The sequence below is a fragment of the Dipodomys ordii genome, unplaced genomic scaffold (assembly GCF_000151885.1).
Source record: "Dipodomys ordii isolate 6190 unplaced genomic scaffold, Dord_2.0 Scaffold46, whole genome shotgun sequence".
NCBI classification, from domain to species: Eukaryota; Metazoa; Chordata; class Mammalia; order Rodentia; family Heteromyidae; genus Dipodomys; species Dipodomys ordii.
In genome coordinates, this window is record NW_012267262.1 from 9565641 (window position 1) to 9580456 (window position 14816).

General features: G+C 38.1%; 1 protein-coding gene and 1 pseudogene across 1 annotated transcript in view; both read right to left on the bottom strand.

Moving 5' to 3' along the window:
* Positions 1–14816, bottom strand: part of Dcdc5 (doublecortin domain containing 5) — a 129029-nt gene that overhangs the window by 74057 nt on the left and 40156 nt on the right. The gene's annotated exons all lie outside the window — the stretch shown is intronic.
* Positions 1–14816, bottom strand: part of LOC105988058 — a 131068-nt pseudogene that overhangs the window by 3565 nt on the left and 112687 nt on the right.

Sequence of the window (14816 nt, forward strand, 5' to 3'; positions counted from 1 at the left end):
TAGCCTTGAGCTGAAGAGCTGAGAGACAGCGCTCAGGCCCAGAGTTCAGGCCCCCCCCCAAAAAAAGAAAACCTATGCTATATGATGCAAAAACAGAGTACCTTTCTTTTTCCATTTTCAGTTTAATGTGTGTGAAACTCTACTTCAGAATAAAGATCATCCATATTCCTGAAGAAACAAAAACAGCTCTCTCTCCTCCAACTTCATTGCCACATTGGGAATTTTGAAAAATATAACTGACTCCAAGATTCTGTATTCCTCTTTGTCCTCACTCTTCCAATGCATAGAAACACATCACAATAATGTACATTTAAAGTTTGTTGAAGTGGTTTTGTGGTCTGTTGCATATACACATCAGAAAGAGACAAACTTCGCTTTCTAAGCCTAAGAGCTACCAGACAGAATAAATTGTTCCACTCAAATCTATCCAATAATGTATTCATAAAGCTCTGAGGAGAAAATCAGAGAAGACATTCTCTCTAAATAATGTATACTATTATACATTCAGATACTTTTCATACCCTTATCTGAAAGTTCCATTTTTTTTAAAAAACAGTACTATAAAATGCCAAAAATAAGACCAATTTCTGATTTCTCCTTTGGAATAACACAGATAATACCTCTGGCTACTGAAAGTTCTTGGAATAGTAATAATGAGGCCTGAGGAAGACTCATGTTTTGTTTGGACAAGTGGATCATGACTGTTCTGCCTGAGTGTACACAGGCCCGAGTCTAAGACAGGATGTTGAAGGATAATATAACTCTCTCCTCCAGCCAGCCCCAAACCTACCAAGAAAGATACAAAGGACATGCTGTCTCATAAGACACCATGCAAAGTACAAGACACCACTGGAGCTACTTCAGAATCTAAATGAAAAAGGGGGCCCAGAGCTGGGGTAAAACAGATGTATGGAAGTGAAGGTGGCTATCCAATATAAAATGCCTTATTTAACTGGAGAGAGACACGGACAACCATATACTTATTATTGTAAGATCTCATTTGAATTGAGCTCCTCAAGGAACATAATCTGCATAGACTGAGCACTTGGTGGCACATGGAGACATTTACAGTGTTGCAAATGTACAGTGTTCTAGAAGATGCTCCTAAGAACAGTGGAGCCATGTAGCCAGGGTGGTGCCTGTGGCCCAGGTGAGCACCTGTTTCCTGAGGTGTGGGCTCTCAACAAGAAAGCTATAGGCAAAGACAAGGAGGGCGATGGCTATCCATAAATAACACGTACAACACTGGAGACTCAGGAATAGGCAGCGTGGGATAAGGATGGTGATCTAAGAGAGCAAAGAAAGGGCCATGATGCAGTTGGGGCAATCAGTCCAGAGGTGTGGACATTTCTTGGATGACTTTATCATTGTATCTCATGCTAATGAGGTGCTGAGGCCATTTAGGTTACACTAACCCCAAAACACATGTGTTTACATAATGCAATTCTACATTCACCTTCTCTTTTTTTTTGGGGGGTGGGGTCCAGTCGTGGGCCTGAACTCTGGGCCTGGGTGCTGTCCCTCAGCTCTTCAGCTCAAGGCTAGCACTCTACCGCTTGAGCCACAGCGCCACTTCTGGCTTTTTTCTTTTTGCTTATGTGGTGCTGAGGAATCGAACCCAGGGCCTCAGGCATGCAAGGCAAGCGCTCTACCACTGAGCCACCTTCCCAGACCTACATTCATCTTCTTAGTATTAGTAGTATTAAGCAATGTACAGGGTGGAATTGTATTTAAAGGAGTTATTTAGTTATTGTATTTAAAGGAGTTATTAGTAGTATTAAGCAATGTAGGGTGGAATTGTATTTAAAGGAGTTATTTAGTGAAGACAAGCTAGAAATAGACAGTTTCACTAACACTCATCACCCAAGGGCAGTGAAGCAAACTTCTTACATTCAAGCCAGTAACATGGGTGAGAACTTTCCATTCTTGTGACATTTTCTGGGCCAGGAGAACTTGAAATTATGCCATTCTGAAATAATCCTGGGACAGGAAGCTCCTTGGGATAATACAGCCACATGTAAGTGAGAGTTCTGAAGAAAAGCTGATGTGAGAAAGCTGTAATATTGCTGGAGTAAAAATAGGTGCTGCCAAGGAATGAGGCAGCTGGCAGAGGGAGGGCGAAGGGACATCCCTGGTAACTATGAGAAGGCTGCTCTGCAGCAGCAGGTGTCCTGGCTGTGATGACAACCCACAGGAGATAGGAGGAAGTCCTGTACAAGAGCTTCTGCGGAAGGGAGGGAGGCACAGAGTGTGGGAGTGAGGGTAATTCCACACCAGGATCAAGGCAGTAGTTACAGGTCTATCAAAACATCACCATGCACATTCTAATTGTACATGGTAATAATAACTGCAAGGACCACGACAATGGATTCTGATATGGCATTGCCAGGTTTCTAGGTGCTTTCCATAAGCACAATGCCAAGACTCTAGTGGTCTGGTTCTAAAGAGTGAAATGTTCTAGTGGTGACAATCAATAACGCTCTGAAGCACCATGAGTAAAACTGCAGCAACGACTAGCTCAGGATGGCTCAACTTAGGAAGGTTTAAATTGGAAGCTTTTTCAAGGAGCGTCATGCATCAGGCAGAGAGTCACCAGGCTGTGCCCGTGTGAGCCCAGTTGCAAACCTCTGTGCCTCTTCATTTCCCTCAGCTTCTCTAGCTTGAAAAATGTCTGGACTTCTGAAGATACTAGGGAGGTATAACACTCCAGTTTTAGGAGAATTTTTTTTTCAAGTAAGCATTCAAGTGAAGGTTTTCTAAGGAAGGTGGATATTAAGCTGGGCTCTGGTGGCTCACACCTGTAATCCTGGCTACTCAGGAGGCTGAGATCTGAGGATCAAAGCCAGCCCTGGGCAGAAAAGTCCATGAAGCTTTTATCGCCAATTAACTACCAGAAAACCAGAAATAGTGCTGTGGCTCAAAGTGGTAGAGTGCTAGCCTTAAGCAAAACAGAGCTCAGGGACAGTGCCCAAACCCCGAGTTCAAGCCCCACGACCAATGACACCAACAAAAAAGATGGATGGTTAAACTGCATTCTCTCATGTGTACATAACACATATAGTGAAAAAGAAAGAAGTCTTTTGTTAAGAGTGGAGGGGAAAGAATTTAAGCTCATGAAAAATAGAGAGTATGGCTAAAACAAAAAGTACTGCCTACTTAACTATACACTTCTTATTTATTTAATAAGCGTTACCTGAGATTTACTGTGTGCCATGCAGTATTATATACTGTCAAGAAAATTTTCTAAGGGAGAAATTTATCCAAACATGAAATGCACTCAGTTAGGGGACCATGAGAAAGCATGAATAAAATCATGAGTTGGGGCTGGGAATGTGGCTTAGTGATAGAGTGTTTGCCTAGCATTTATGAAGCCCTGGGTTCGATTCCTCAGTTCCACATACACAGAAAAAAAAAGCCAGAAGTGGCACTGTTGCTTAAGTGGTAGAGTGCTACCCTTGAGCAAAAGAAGCTTAGGTATAGTGCCAAGGCCCTGAGTTCAAGCCCTGGTACAGAAAGGAAAGAAAGAGAAAGGAAGGAAGGAAAGAAGGAAGGAAGGAAGGAAGGAAGGAAGGAAGGAAGGAAGGAGGGAAGGAAGGAAGAAAGGGAAAGAAAGAAAATAAATCATGTGTCTTTTTAAGATCTCAGGAAAATATAGCTGTAAATGCCAAACACCAACTCATTTAAAAGGAAATGCTGTGTTGTCCTTTTAATCCAGAGGTACTGGTATGTTAAACTTAGAGTTCTAGATACTGCTTTCAGGAGAGTAGTAACCATACAAATGAAGATTAATCTTATAGGATAACTGACAGTTGAGACAGGATGGTCTCCCTGAGTCGAAGGTCTAACCACCAAGGAATCCTTCAAGTATAGACCCAAGGAGGCAATGCTTCCAAAAATGGATACCAACCTCATGTCCCAGACTCAAGGGGTTCAATGTAGGGCTCTAAACCAGACTTCAATCAGCTTCTAAACTACCCACAAATCAAAGAAGAAATACAGAGAAAAATTTTAAATATTTTAAAATAAAATACTTCAGATTAAGCTAACAAATATTTTTATAAAATCAATAAAAAAAGATGAAAATAAAATTTGGAAGATGGAAATGAAAAAAATAGTACTTAGAAGGACATGAATACCACTAAATGTTTGTATCAACAAAGAAAAAAAATATATCTAAACTTAGTAACAAGCATTTTTATGAAGACACTCAGGAAGAAGAGCAAACTAAACCCCAAGTAAGCAAGAAGAAGAAAGAATAAAGATTAGAGCAGAAATAAATGAAATTGAGAATCAATGAACAATAGAAAAAGAATCAATGAAAACCTCGCTCTTACAAAAGCTGAAAAATGTCTGCCTAGACTCACAAAGTGAAATAACATAAAATATCAAAAATGAAGATGTAGACATCACTATTAACGTGATATCTGAAGTATAATAAAACAAACACGACAAATATCCATGCACCTGTGGCTTGCTCACATCTGTATTCCTAGATACATACAGAGTCTCAAATCTGAAGAACTGTGGTTCAAAACCAGCTGAGTTAGGAAAATCTACAAGACTCCATCTCTGAAATAATCATCAAAAAGTCAGGCTGGAACTATAACTCAAGTGGTAGAGTATCTGCCATGCAAGTAAACTGAGCAAACACTAGGCTCTGAGTTCAAACCCCAGTGATGGCAAAATAAAACAAAACTTTTATACCTTTTTTATTCATAACATTTTCAACTTAGAAGAGATGTATCAACTCCATGAAAGACAAACTGAAATTTACTCAAGAAGAAATATATAGTTTCATCATCATATCTACTCAAGACATTATATTCATAGTGGAAACTTTATAAGAAAGTTCAGACTCAAAGGACTGTCAGGTTCTACCAAAAATTTGGGAAATAATACTCTGATGACACAATCTTTCCCAAAAAAAAATCAAAAGAAAGCTTTCTAACTAATTTATGACATTATCATTAACGTACTACCATATTTCAATAAAGATCTGTCAAACATAGAAAACAGTAGACCAAGCGAGGTGCTGGTGGCTCACACCTGTAATCTGAGCTACTCAGGAGGCTGAGATCTGATTGAAGTTCAAAGTCAGCCTGGGTAGGAAAGTCCATGAGACACATCTCCAATAAACTACTTAGAAAAAGCCAGACGTGATGCTGTGGCTCAAATGGTAGAGCAATACATTTGAGCACAAAGAGGCTTAGGGATAATGGGGCCCAGGCCCTGAGTTCAAGCCCCAGGACCAATACCTCCTCCCCCCCTAAAAAAAAAGAAAAGAAAGAAAGAAAAAGAAAACCATAGACCAATAATATTCTTTACAGACACAGATGCCAAAACTTTTCAACAAAATAAGATCATAACAGATTCAGCAATAAAAAAGGGATGAAATACTACATGATCAAGTAAGATTCATTTTAAGAATGCATGACAGATTTAACATTTCAATTACTATAGTAATTTACTATAGTGGCAGACTAAATAGAAAAAAGAAACATAGCCACAGGAGATGGAGAACATCATTTAATAATATTCCAAATTCTTTCATGATTAAAAAAACACCAATGGAATTCTATGCCTCCATCAAAAAGAATGACACCACCCCATTTGTTAGGAAATGGAAAAACTTGGAAAAAATCATATTAAGTGAAGTAGGCCAGATCCAAAGAAACATAGGTCCCATGGTTTCTCTTATCTGCAATAACTAGGATACATCTAGGATAATCTTACCAGACAAGCAGAAAAAGTCAAAAGCCATGCACATATGACCATATAAGATAATGCTAAGTGAAATGAACCCCAAGATAGGGACACAAGAGGGTTTTTTTCTTTATTACTGTTGTTTTTAATGTACTATGTAATTTTTTGTTTCTTTTGTATGGTCTTTCCCCATGGTATAACCCCTGTTGTCACTGTTTTTGATTGTGGTGCCTTGCATCTTATGTATACATTTTTCTAATTTGGTAGGGAGAAGGGAAATAAGAAAATACTGAAACAAGGATATCCATTGTAACAATGAGACATACAAGACACTACATTGAAAACTTGGGTGGGGGCTGTGAAGTTGGGAGATTGGGAAGGAAGTGATAGTATGGGCAAAACAAATGAGGGGTAACAATGCTTGATAGTAAATGTACTCATTACCTTACTCATGTAACTGTAACCTCTCTGTGCAGTATCTTTACAATAAAAATATTTTATTTACAATAAAATATTTTTAAAAAAGAAATAATATGTGAAGCCACTTTCATTCACCTGTGATGGATAATAAAAGCTTTGTTAAAAAAATATATAGCAGAGGAAGTGGTGTTGTGGCTCAAGTGGTAGAGCACTCGCCTTGAGCTGAAGAGCTGACGGATAGCGCCCAGGCCCAGAGTTCAAGCCCCACGACTGACAAAAAAAAAAAATATATATATATATATATCAGAAACAATGGCATTTGCAGGGAAATCATGTTGAGCAAGGTAAGCCAAGTGCAAAGAGACAAACAGCACATGGTCTCCCTGATAAGTGGATGTTAAATCCAAAATGTTAGGTGATGCGACAAAATTAACAGGACTTAAGAAACAGAGGATTTCCACTCATCTGGTCGAATCACTATTAAATAACCCCATGCTGCTGATCACATGTATGGTATATATGTGCACACTGGAGGGAAACCAGGAGGGTGACACAGAGCTAGAGGGAATCAGGGAAAAACATACGCCAGCGGGACTCATCAGCTGCACTGGACATTGATCAAAATGAACTAAGCAACTCAATGGCAGCGATGGGAGGGAGGGAACAAGAGGGAAAGAGGGAACAGCTGATGCTATGCAAAACAAAGAAATGTACATATCACCCAACGTGGAAGAAATAACTGTATTGCAAAGCTCATAGAACTCATAAATGTTATAGACCACGATAGACAATTTGCCCCATGAAAGTTAGAATGTGTTTGTGACTATCCCACAATACTGTGAAATTTGGGAAATAATGTAACCACTTAATCACAATAAAAAATTCAGAAAAAAATATATACCAGAAACAAGAAATAGGATGAGACTTATTTACCCCTAGAAGGATATCTTTTATTTTATTATTATTATTTTTTGGTCAGTCGTGGGACTGGAACTCTTGGCCTGAGTGCTGTCCCTCAGCTCTTCAGCTCAAGGCTAGCACTCTAACACTTGAGCCACAATGCCACTTCCAGTTTTCTGGTGGTTAATTGGAGATAAGTCTCACAGACTTTCCTGCTTGGACTGGCTTGGAACCACGTGATCCTCAGATCTCAGCCTCCTTAGTAGTTAGGATTACAGGCATGAGGCACCAGCACCTGGCTTAAATAAATATTTTTTTAAAAATCAGCAGGTGTGGTTGGCCAAGAAGATGGCAGTTGGAGGTTCACCTGGGCAAAAAATGTTTGTGAAACTCCATCTCAACAAATTAAAGCTGGAAATGTTGGTACACACCTGTCATCTCAGCCACAGTGGGAAGCTTAAACTTACAGACTATGCTGGCCTAGGCAAAACATGGATCCAAGCATGAAACCCAGAGTTGAAACATTAGTAGAGAGAGAGAAGAGAGAGAAAAGAGAAAGAGAAAGAGAGAGAACATAGGCTTTGCATAAATATTTAAATCACATGTCTGGTAATAAATCATGGACTGAGTTTCTTTGTAGTCAAGTGCCTGCATACCATGTACAGGCTCTAAGTTCCATCCCAAAATCACACAAACACACACACACACACACACACACACACACACTTAGTGTACATAGTTTATAAAATAACTTTAAAAGCTCAACAATAAAAAACAACCAAATTTTAAAAATGGGAAATGAACGGAAAGACCCTTCATCTACAGAGGCTTAGGTGAGTTTTAAATGTACTTTGCTATGTTATGAAGTCCAGATCCAAGACTCTGTATCCTGAAATTCCATGTGTACCATATTATGGATAAAGCAAAGTTTTTAAAGACAAAAAAGTGATCAGTAGTTGCCAGAGAAAGCAGTAGAGGGAGGAACTGATCATAAGGGAGACAATGAAGAACTTATTTCAAGGTGACTGAATTACTCTTCATAGTATTGAAATATGAATACACTATGTCAGAATTTGTGCAATTGTACACTCGAAAGAGTGGCCTTTACCATCTGCAAATTAAAAAAAAAACCATACAAAACAAATCCATCCAGGATTTGGGGGCAGTTAGGCTGGAATGCCCACTGTGACAAATCAGTCAAATTGTACTACAGTGTGTAAAATAACCTCACAAGGGGGTTGGGAAAGAAAAAAGATGACCTAATAATTGTTTGAAACAAGTAATCTGTCTAGGTATTGTAAGGCTAAAGACAAAAATAATACATGCAAACGCTGTACTCTAGTTTCTTGTCATAATACACTTTGGTGATTCTGATATGCCATTATATTTGTATTTTGTAAATTGAATAAATAAAGAAATCTACTACACATATAGTGCTGGGTTCTTACTGTCAAAAGAGGCTAGAAATAATAAGTTGGGAATGAAAGTTTAGTGTACCTGTACAGCCATATATACAAAAGTGTGTGTATGCATATATGTATGTAATGTATGTGTTTGTGTACTAATATATGTATGTATTTATATCCACCAAGAATACCTATTAGAAATATACCCCAATAACAATATGTACATTTACTATCCAGAACTTGGTTTCTGCATAAAAAGAAATAAGACTTTCTCCAGTAAAAGAAACCAAAGTGGCTGGTTCTATGACTAAGACAGGGAACATAACCAGAACCCGAAGAATTATATTGTTTACAAGAAAGGCCCAGATGTTTATGGCTCATGCTAATCTCAGCTACATAGGAGGTAGATATTGAGAGGATCAAAGTTCAAAATCAACCCAGGCACGAATACAGTACTCCATCTCAATCAATAGCAATACATGATAGTGCGTGTGTCTTTCATTCCAGCTACATGGAAAGTATAAACAGGTAGATCACAGTTCAGGCATACTCACAAGAACATATTAAAAAAATAAAGGCAAAAAGGGGGAGGCGTGGGTGTTGCTCAACTGGTAGAGCGCCTACCTAGTAAATACAAGGCCCCAAGTATGACAAAAAGAAAAGGAAAGCAGAAGTAGGAGAAGGAGAGTGAGAAGAAGAGGAATAAGAGGAGGAGGAAGAAACGGAGGAGGAGGAAGAGGATAAGAAGAAAAAAGAAAAAGAAGAAGGAGACAGAGGAGAAGAAGAAAAGGAGGAGGAGGAGGACGAAAAGAAGGAGAAGGAAGAGGAAAAAGTGTGATGCACGTTAAAAGGAAGTGAAACCAACCAGCTAAAGTGAGGACAATCTCAGCAAAAAGAACAATGATAGCATTGAATTATCACTGAAAGAATAAAACGAACTCTATAGGGCCATAAATAAGCATGTTCAATAAGTAAGAAAATGAGGAAGATAGATCTTCCTTGCAAAAGAATAAATAAAAGGGAAAATGAAGAGAATTGGAAATTTCTTTAACACAGGAGCAACATTTGCTGCAGGCAAAATTCACTAATGAAGAAGTGGCGCTGTGGATCAAGTGGTAGAGCGCTCACCTTGAGCTGAAGAGTACAAGGACAGCACCGAAGCCCAGAGTTCAAGCCCCATGACTGACCAAAAAAAAAAAAAAAATCACTAATGGATGTTAATCTAGTGGGAAGCATTTTTAGGAGAAATTGGATATTTTGCACAGCCCTAAGGCATTTCCTTCAAATATTGTTTATTTTTCCTTCTTTTTGTTGGTTGTGGGGCTTGAACTCTGGGCACTGTCCCTGAGCTCTGCAGCTCAAGGCTAGTACTCTACCACTTGAGCCACAGCACCACTTCAGGTTTTCTGGTAGTTAATTGGAGATAAGAGTCCCATAGACTTTCTTGCCTGGGCTGGCTTTGAATCGGATCCTCAGATCTCAGCCTCCTGAGTAGCTAGGGTTACAGGCATGAGCCACAGGCACCCAGCAAATATTTGTTTACTATTGTGATATCTTAACTACATCCACAATTCTTCATTATTCCTTCCTCTGTCTCACAGCTGGAGTCTAATTCTTCTCTCCTTGAGTATGGACTGAACTCCTTGCTATATTTACTCATAGAAGGAAAATACCATGACTTTAGGGGAAGATGCTGGCACATTATATTAACCAAGTGATTAGGGGTAATATCTCCTGTAGTACATGCTACTGATGTTAGACACATCCTTGATGAAAAGGGTATACACTTATTTCTTTGATATATTCCCCAAAATTCACTGTTTCAGTATAATCATGAGAAGTTCTCATCCAAACTGTAACCGAAGGACATTTTTACAAAGTGTCTAATGACTGCTCAAAAGGGCAAAGGAAAAATTAAGAATTGCCAAGAATTTGTAAATTTCAAGAGAATAATGAAATCTGACTATTGAGGATAATGTGATATGGATGGGATTCAGGATGGGATTGGGCATGGTGGCACCCATCTGCAATCCAGTACTCAGAAGGCTGAGATAAGAGGATGGCAAAGTTGAGACCCACCTAGAGTATCGTGAGACCCTATCTCAAAAGAAAAAATAAATAGATTGAGGAAGCCTATGCAATTCCTGCATGTATTACCGTTGTGTCTATGGATGGATCCTTCATTTTGGTAAATACATCAAGTGTATGTATGGTGTTGGCACTCAGGGAAGCTCACTAAAAAGAATGTAGGCATGGCACATGATCTTCATAATCCTTCTCTAAAGCAATAATTATTGCAAAATGAAAAGTTTTCTAAATGTTATGTATGATTTAATTTTCTTAGATGTTTTACTTAAATATTATTATGATTTTGTTCTCTACAAGTTTTCTAAGAAATTGATCAGATTCTTGACTGTTATGAGTCACGTGGGACATTGATGTATTTGGTCCAAATTCCACTCCCATCAGTAAGCATGATCCCTAGCAAGTTGGAGATCCCCGGGACTCCTAATTATTAGAATAAAGGGTTCACATAATACAATGCTATAAAGGTAGAAGAGGATGACATAGTTCTTAAAAAAATGGCAAAACAAGAGCCTCAGAGTTTTTCCAAGATAAAATACAAGCTCAAAACTCAAATGTACTAAACAAATATTATTGCTAAATATAAATAATAATTGGAAACATTAGGACCACACCCAGAAACCATCTCATAGCATTGTCAAGCCGGAATCAAAAACGAAGAACAATACAGCCTGAAGCATAAATCCTTTTCCTTTCTTGGCAGTGAAGCCAACCTATCGTTGTTCATCACCAACCAGAAAGGAAAGACTATTTAGAGCCAATGGCTCTCAATACCAGAGACTGCCTATCCTGGCTGTGAGGAGCAGTCAGGCTCCCTTGTCACATGAAGAAGCAACTGATTAGCACACCTAATCAGCAGGTTAGTACAGGCTCCTTCTTCAGCCACATGAGTTATTTAATTCTAACTTTTAAGCAGAATTATAACTCTGTTCATTCAAGCAGCACAATATTAAATGAATATCAAAAAATCTAGGAAAAGTTTAGGATAATTATCTTGGATACTGTTGGCAGTCTTTATTATAATATTGAATATCTTTCTCATTTAAGCAATTATCTGGGCTGCTATGGTTACACACACTAGGGTCTTAGGAGAGGAGGATGCTTTGCCCTTGATCATGAAAGCAACTTCATTAAGAAAGACACAGAAGGTTCACAAGCCTTCATTTTCTAAATTTCAGGGGCCTTTTCTATAAAGTCAAAGAGTACTTTCAAATTGTCAGGGAGCCATGCATACAGTTAGGCATATTCACTTACCAATCCTCCTGGACTACAAATGTAAACTGTAGGCCTTTAGAAGGTCTTTCTTCCTGAGAGACAGCAGAATTTGACTGGAAAACACCATACATTAATGAAGCATTGTCGGCAGCTGGTAAGTCAGACTTCTGGGTAATACAATGCATTTCTCCTCATACTGTGTGTACAAAGAGCCCAGATTACACAGGACTGAGCTATGTTCTAATACCTTAGGAAAAACTCCAAAGAACATAGGCATGTGAGTTCTCTTTGGGAGTTATTTTTAATGCAGCTCAAATGTATAGAAATGTTACCATTGGAAAGCTCCCAAATAGCCTTTACCTGGATTTGATGATAAATAATATGTATAATTTGTGAGATTACTTGAGATTGTAGGCATCGTGATCCTCAGCAAACATCATCAACTGATACTGTACTAGCACCTACTGATGATTCTCATTTAATCAATTATAACCATGGTGATTATAAAATGGTAATCTTGTCATTTCAGGTTACCTTCAGTATTGAACAGCTGGCATTCTCCCCTAAGGAAGGACTCCATCATCTATTTATCTGTCTGTCTATCTATCTATCTATCTATCTATCTATCTATCTATCTATCTATCTATCTATGTCAGTTTTGATCCATGAATTCTGATTTTATTCAGACAAGATTGGGCGTGTTCAGGGTGGTATGGCCGTAGACGAATTCTGATTTTATTCAATGGATCATAGTTCAATATCATTTTTTCTTTGCATTTTAAAGGTGTTTGAAAAGCACATCCAAAAGCACATTAAAAGTTATCTTTGATTTAGAGGCTAATGGTCACCACTCTGCCTTCAAAACATTTTGGGGGGAAAAATGTGTCTTTCTGTTTGAATAGAAACACTAACAAATCTTTTCTCTGCTTAGAAACTCCTGTCTAGACACATTACTCTTTCACAGCACAAAATCTCTGTTTTGCTCCCTATCCAGGCCTGCAGTTAATTACATGAAGAGACAGATGCTGAACAGCCTTAAGGCTCTCTCTGCCACTGCAGTGAGGCTGAGCTTTGCTCAACAAGCAGGTAGAGAGTGAGGACAAATGCTGTTTGACAAGGCAGCATATCCTAGTACTCAGGGTTAGAAAAGAGACAAGCCACTCTGTGTTCCCTAGCAAAGACAGAGGAATTGAAAGCAGATTGTTTCTGACAGAAATCATATCACAGCCACACTTCCAGACAAAGTCCGTGTGAATGAAATGATACACTTTCTGTTTCCCATCTTCCCCTTTAACAGAAAGCAAGTATACCAAAGGTACATTGAAGGTGACAGCTCAATGCAAGGTGGTTAGCAGGATTTTCTAAGCTTGGTTTCCCTTTGGAGATATTGTAGAATCGGCGACAGTTCATCGATTTGGATCTGTAGCTATTCCTCTTGATTCTAACGAATTTCCAGTTTCCTAAATACTGCAGTGTAAATCCTCTATGTCCAGTGTCCAAATTAAAAATTAAAGGCAAGTTTTTTATTTTGCAGATAAAGACAGAATACATAAATCAGAAAAGATGATATATAAATTGGACTTCCCCAAAGCTTAATAAGCAATGGTTAGCTGGAAAATTAAGTTCCTAAATGTAAGCTCATACTAGAATACTAATTTTAGGTACCACCTTTCACTTATGCAAAGACATTAATAAATACAGAAAATATCTCCTCAAATATTATAATTTGGAAAGCAAATAAAATTTTTATCCAAATAGTTGTGATCTGCTTAGTAGTTGTCAATGTAAATGTAGGTGATTTTTATTAAAGTGTAACTAAGTTATTTTAAAATGTTCTTTTTTAACATTGTATTTGTTGGTTTTATAGAGAGTATTAACATATCACATTACAGACACAATAAGTCAAACAAACTAGTATGTCACATTCTTCTAACCCAACCGATATTTTCAGAAGTCAAGAAAGAAGCCCAATGAAACCTGCTGTGAGGCCAACTGTTAGATGATAGGCCAACAAAGAACAACCATTCCCATGGGAGAAGGGGTGGGGCACCACACAAACAGTCAGAGAAGTTCTATTTCTGTCCAGAAAGCATAAAATAAGGTATATACTGAAATCAACAGTTCACTTCAGGGGAAGTAGTTAACAAGAATCTTATACTCACAGATTTCAAATTAAAATCAGTGAGAAAAGATAAACAAGGTCGCTACATACTAATAATGGGATCTCTCCTTTAGGAGGATATTACAATTCTAAATATCTATTTGCCAAACAACAGAGCACCCAAATTTATCCAAGAAACACTACTTTCCCTCAAATCCCACATATACCCAAAGATATTCATTGTTGGGGACTTTAACACACCACTTTCCCCCACTAGATAGATCAACTCAGCAAAAACTCAACAGAGAAACTGCAGATCTAAACAACTGCATAGATCAACTAGATTTTACAGACATCTACCAAATATTTCACCCAGCAGCATCAGAATACATGGTTTTCTCAGCAGCACATGGAACATTTTCCAAAATAGACCACATCTTAGGCCACAAAGCAAACTTGTCTAAATTCAGAAACATTGAAGTTATACCTTGAATTCTCTCAGACCACAAGGGAATAAAATTAGAACTCAACAACAAAAGCCACCAAAGAAAATCCTGGAACACATGGAGGCTGAACAACACACTGCTGAATCAAGAGTGGGTCATGGAAGAGATTAGAAAGGAAATTCAAATGCTCATGATATTTAACAAAAATGAGCACACAAATTACTAGCTCCTTTGGGACACAGCAAAGGCAGTACTCAGGGGCAAGTTTATAGCTCTGAGTTCCTATATCAACAAATTGGAGAGATCTGAAACCAACAATTTAATGACACATCTGAGCCTCCTTGAAAAAGAACAGTAAGATAAACCCCAATCCAGTAGATGGAAAGAAATAATTAAAATGAAATCAGAATTACATGAATTAGAATTAAAAAAATAGAAAGAATCAACAAAACAAAGAGTTGGTTCTTCGAAAAAATGAACAAAATTGACAGACCCTTAGCAAATCTTATCAGAAAAAGAAGAGAACACACCCAAATAAAT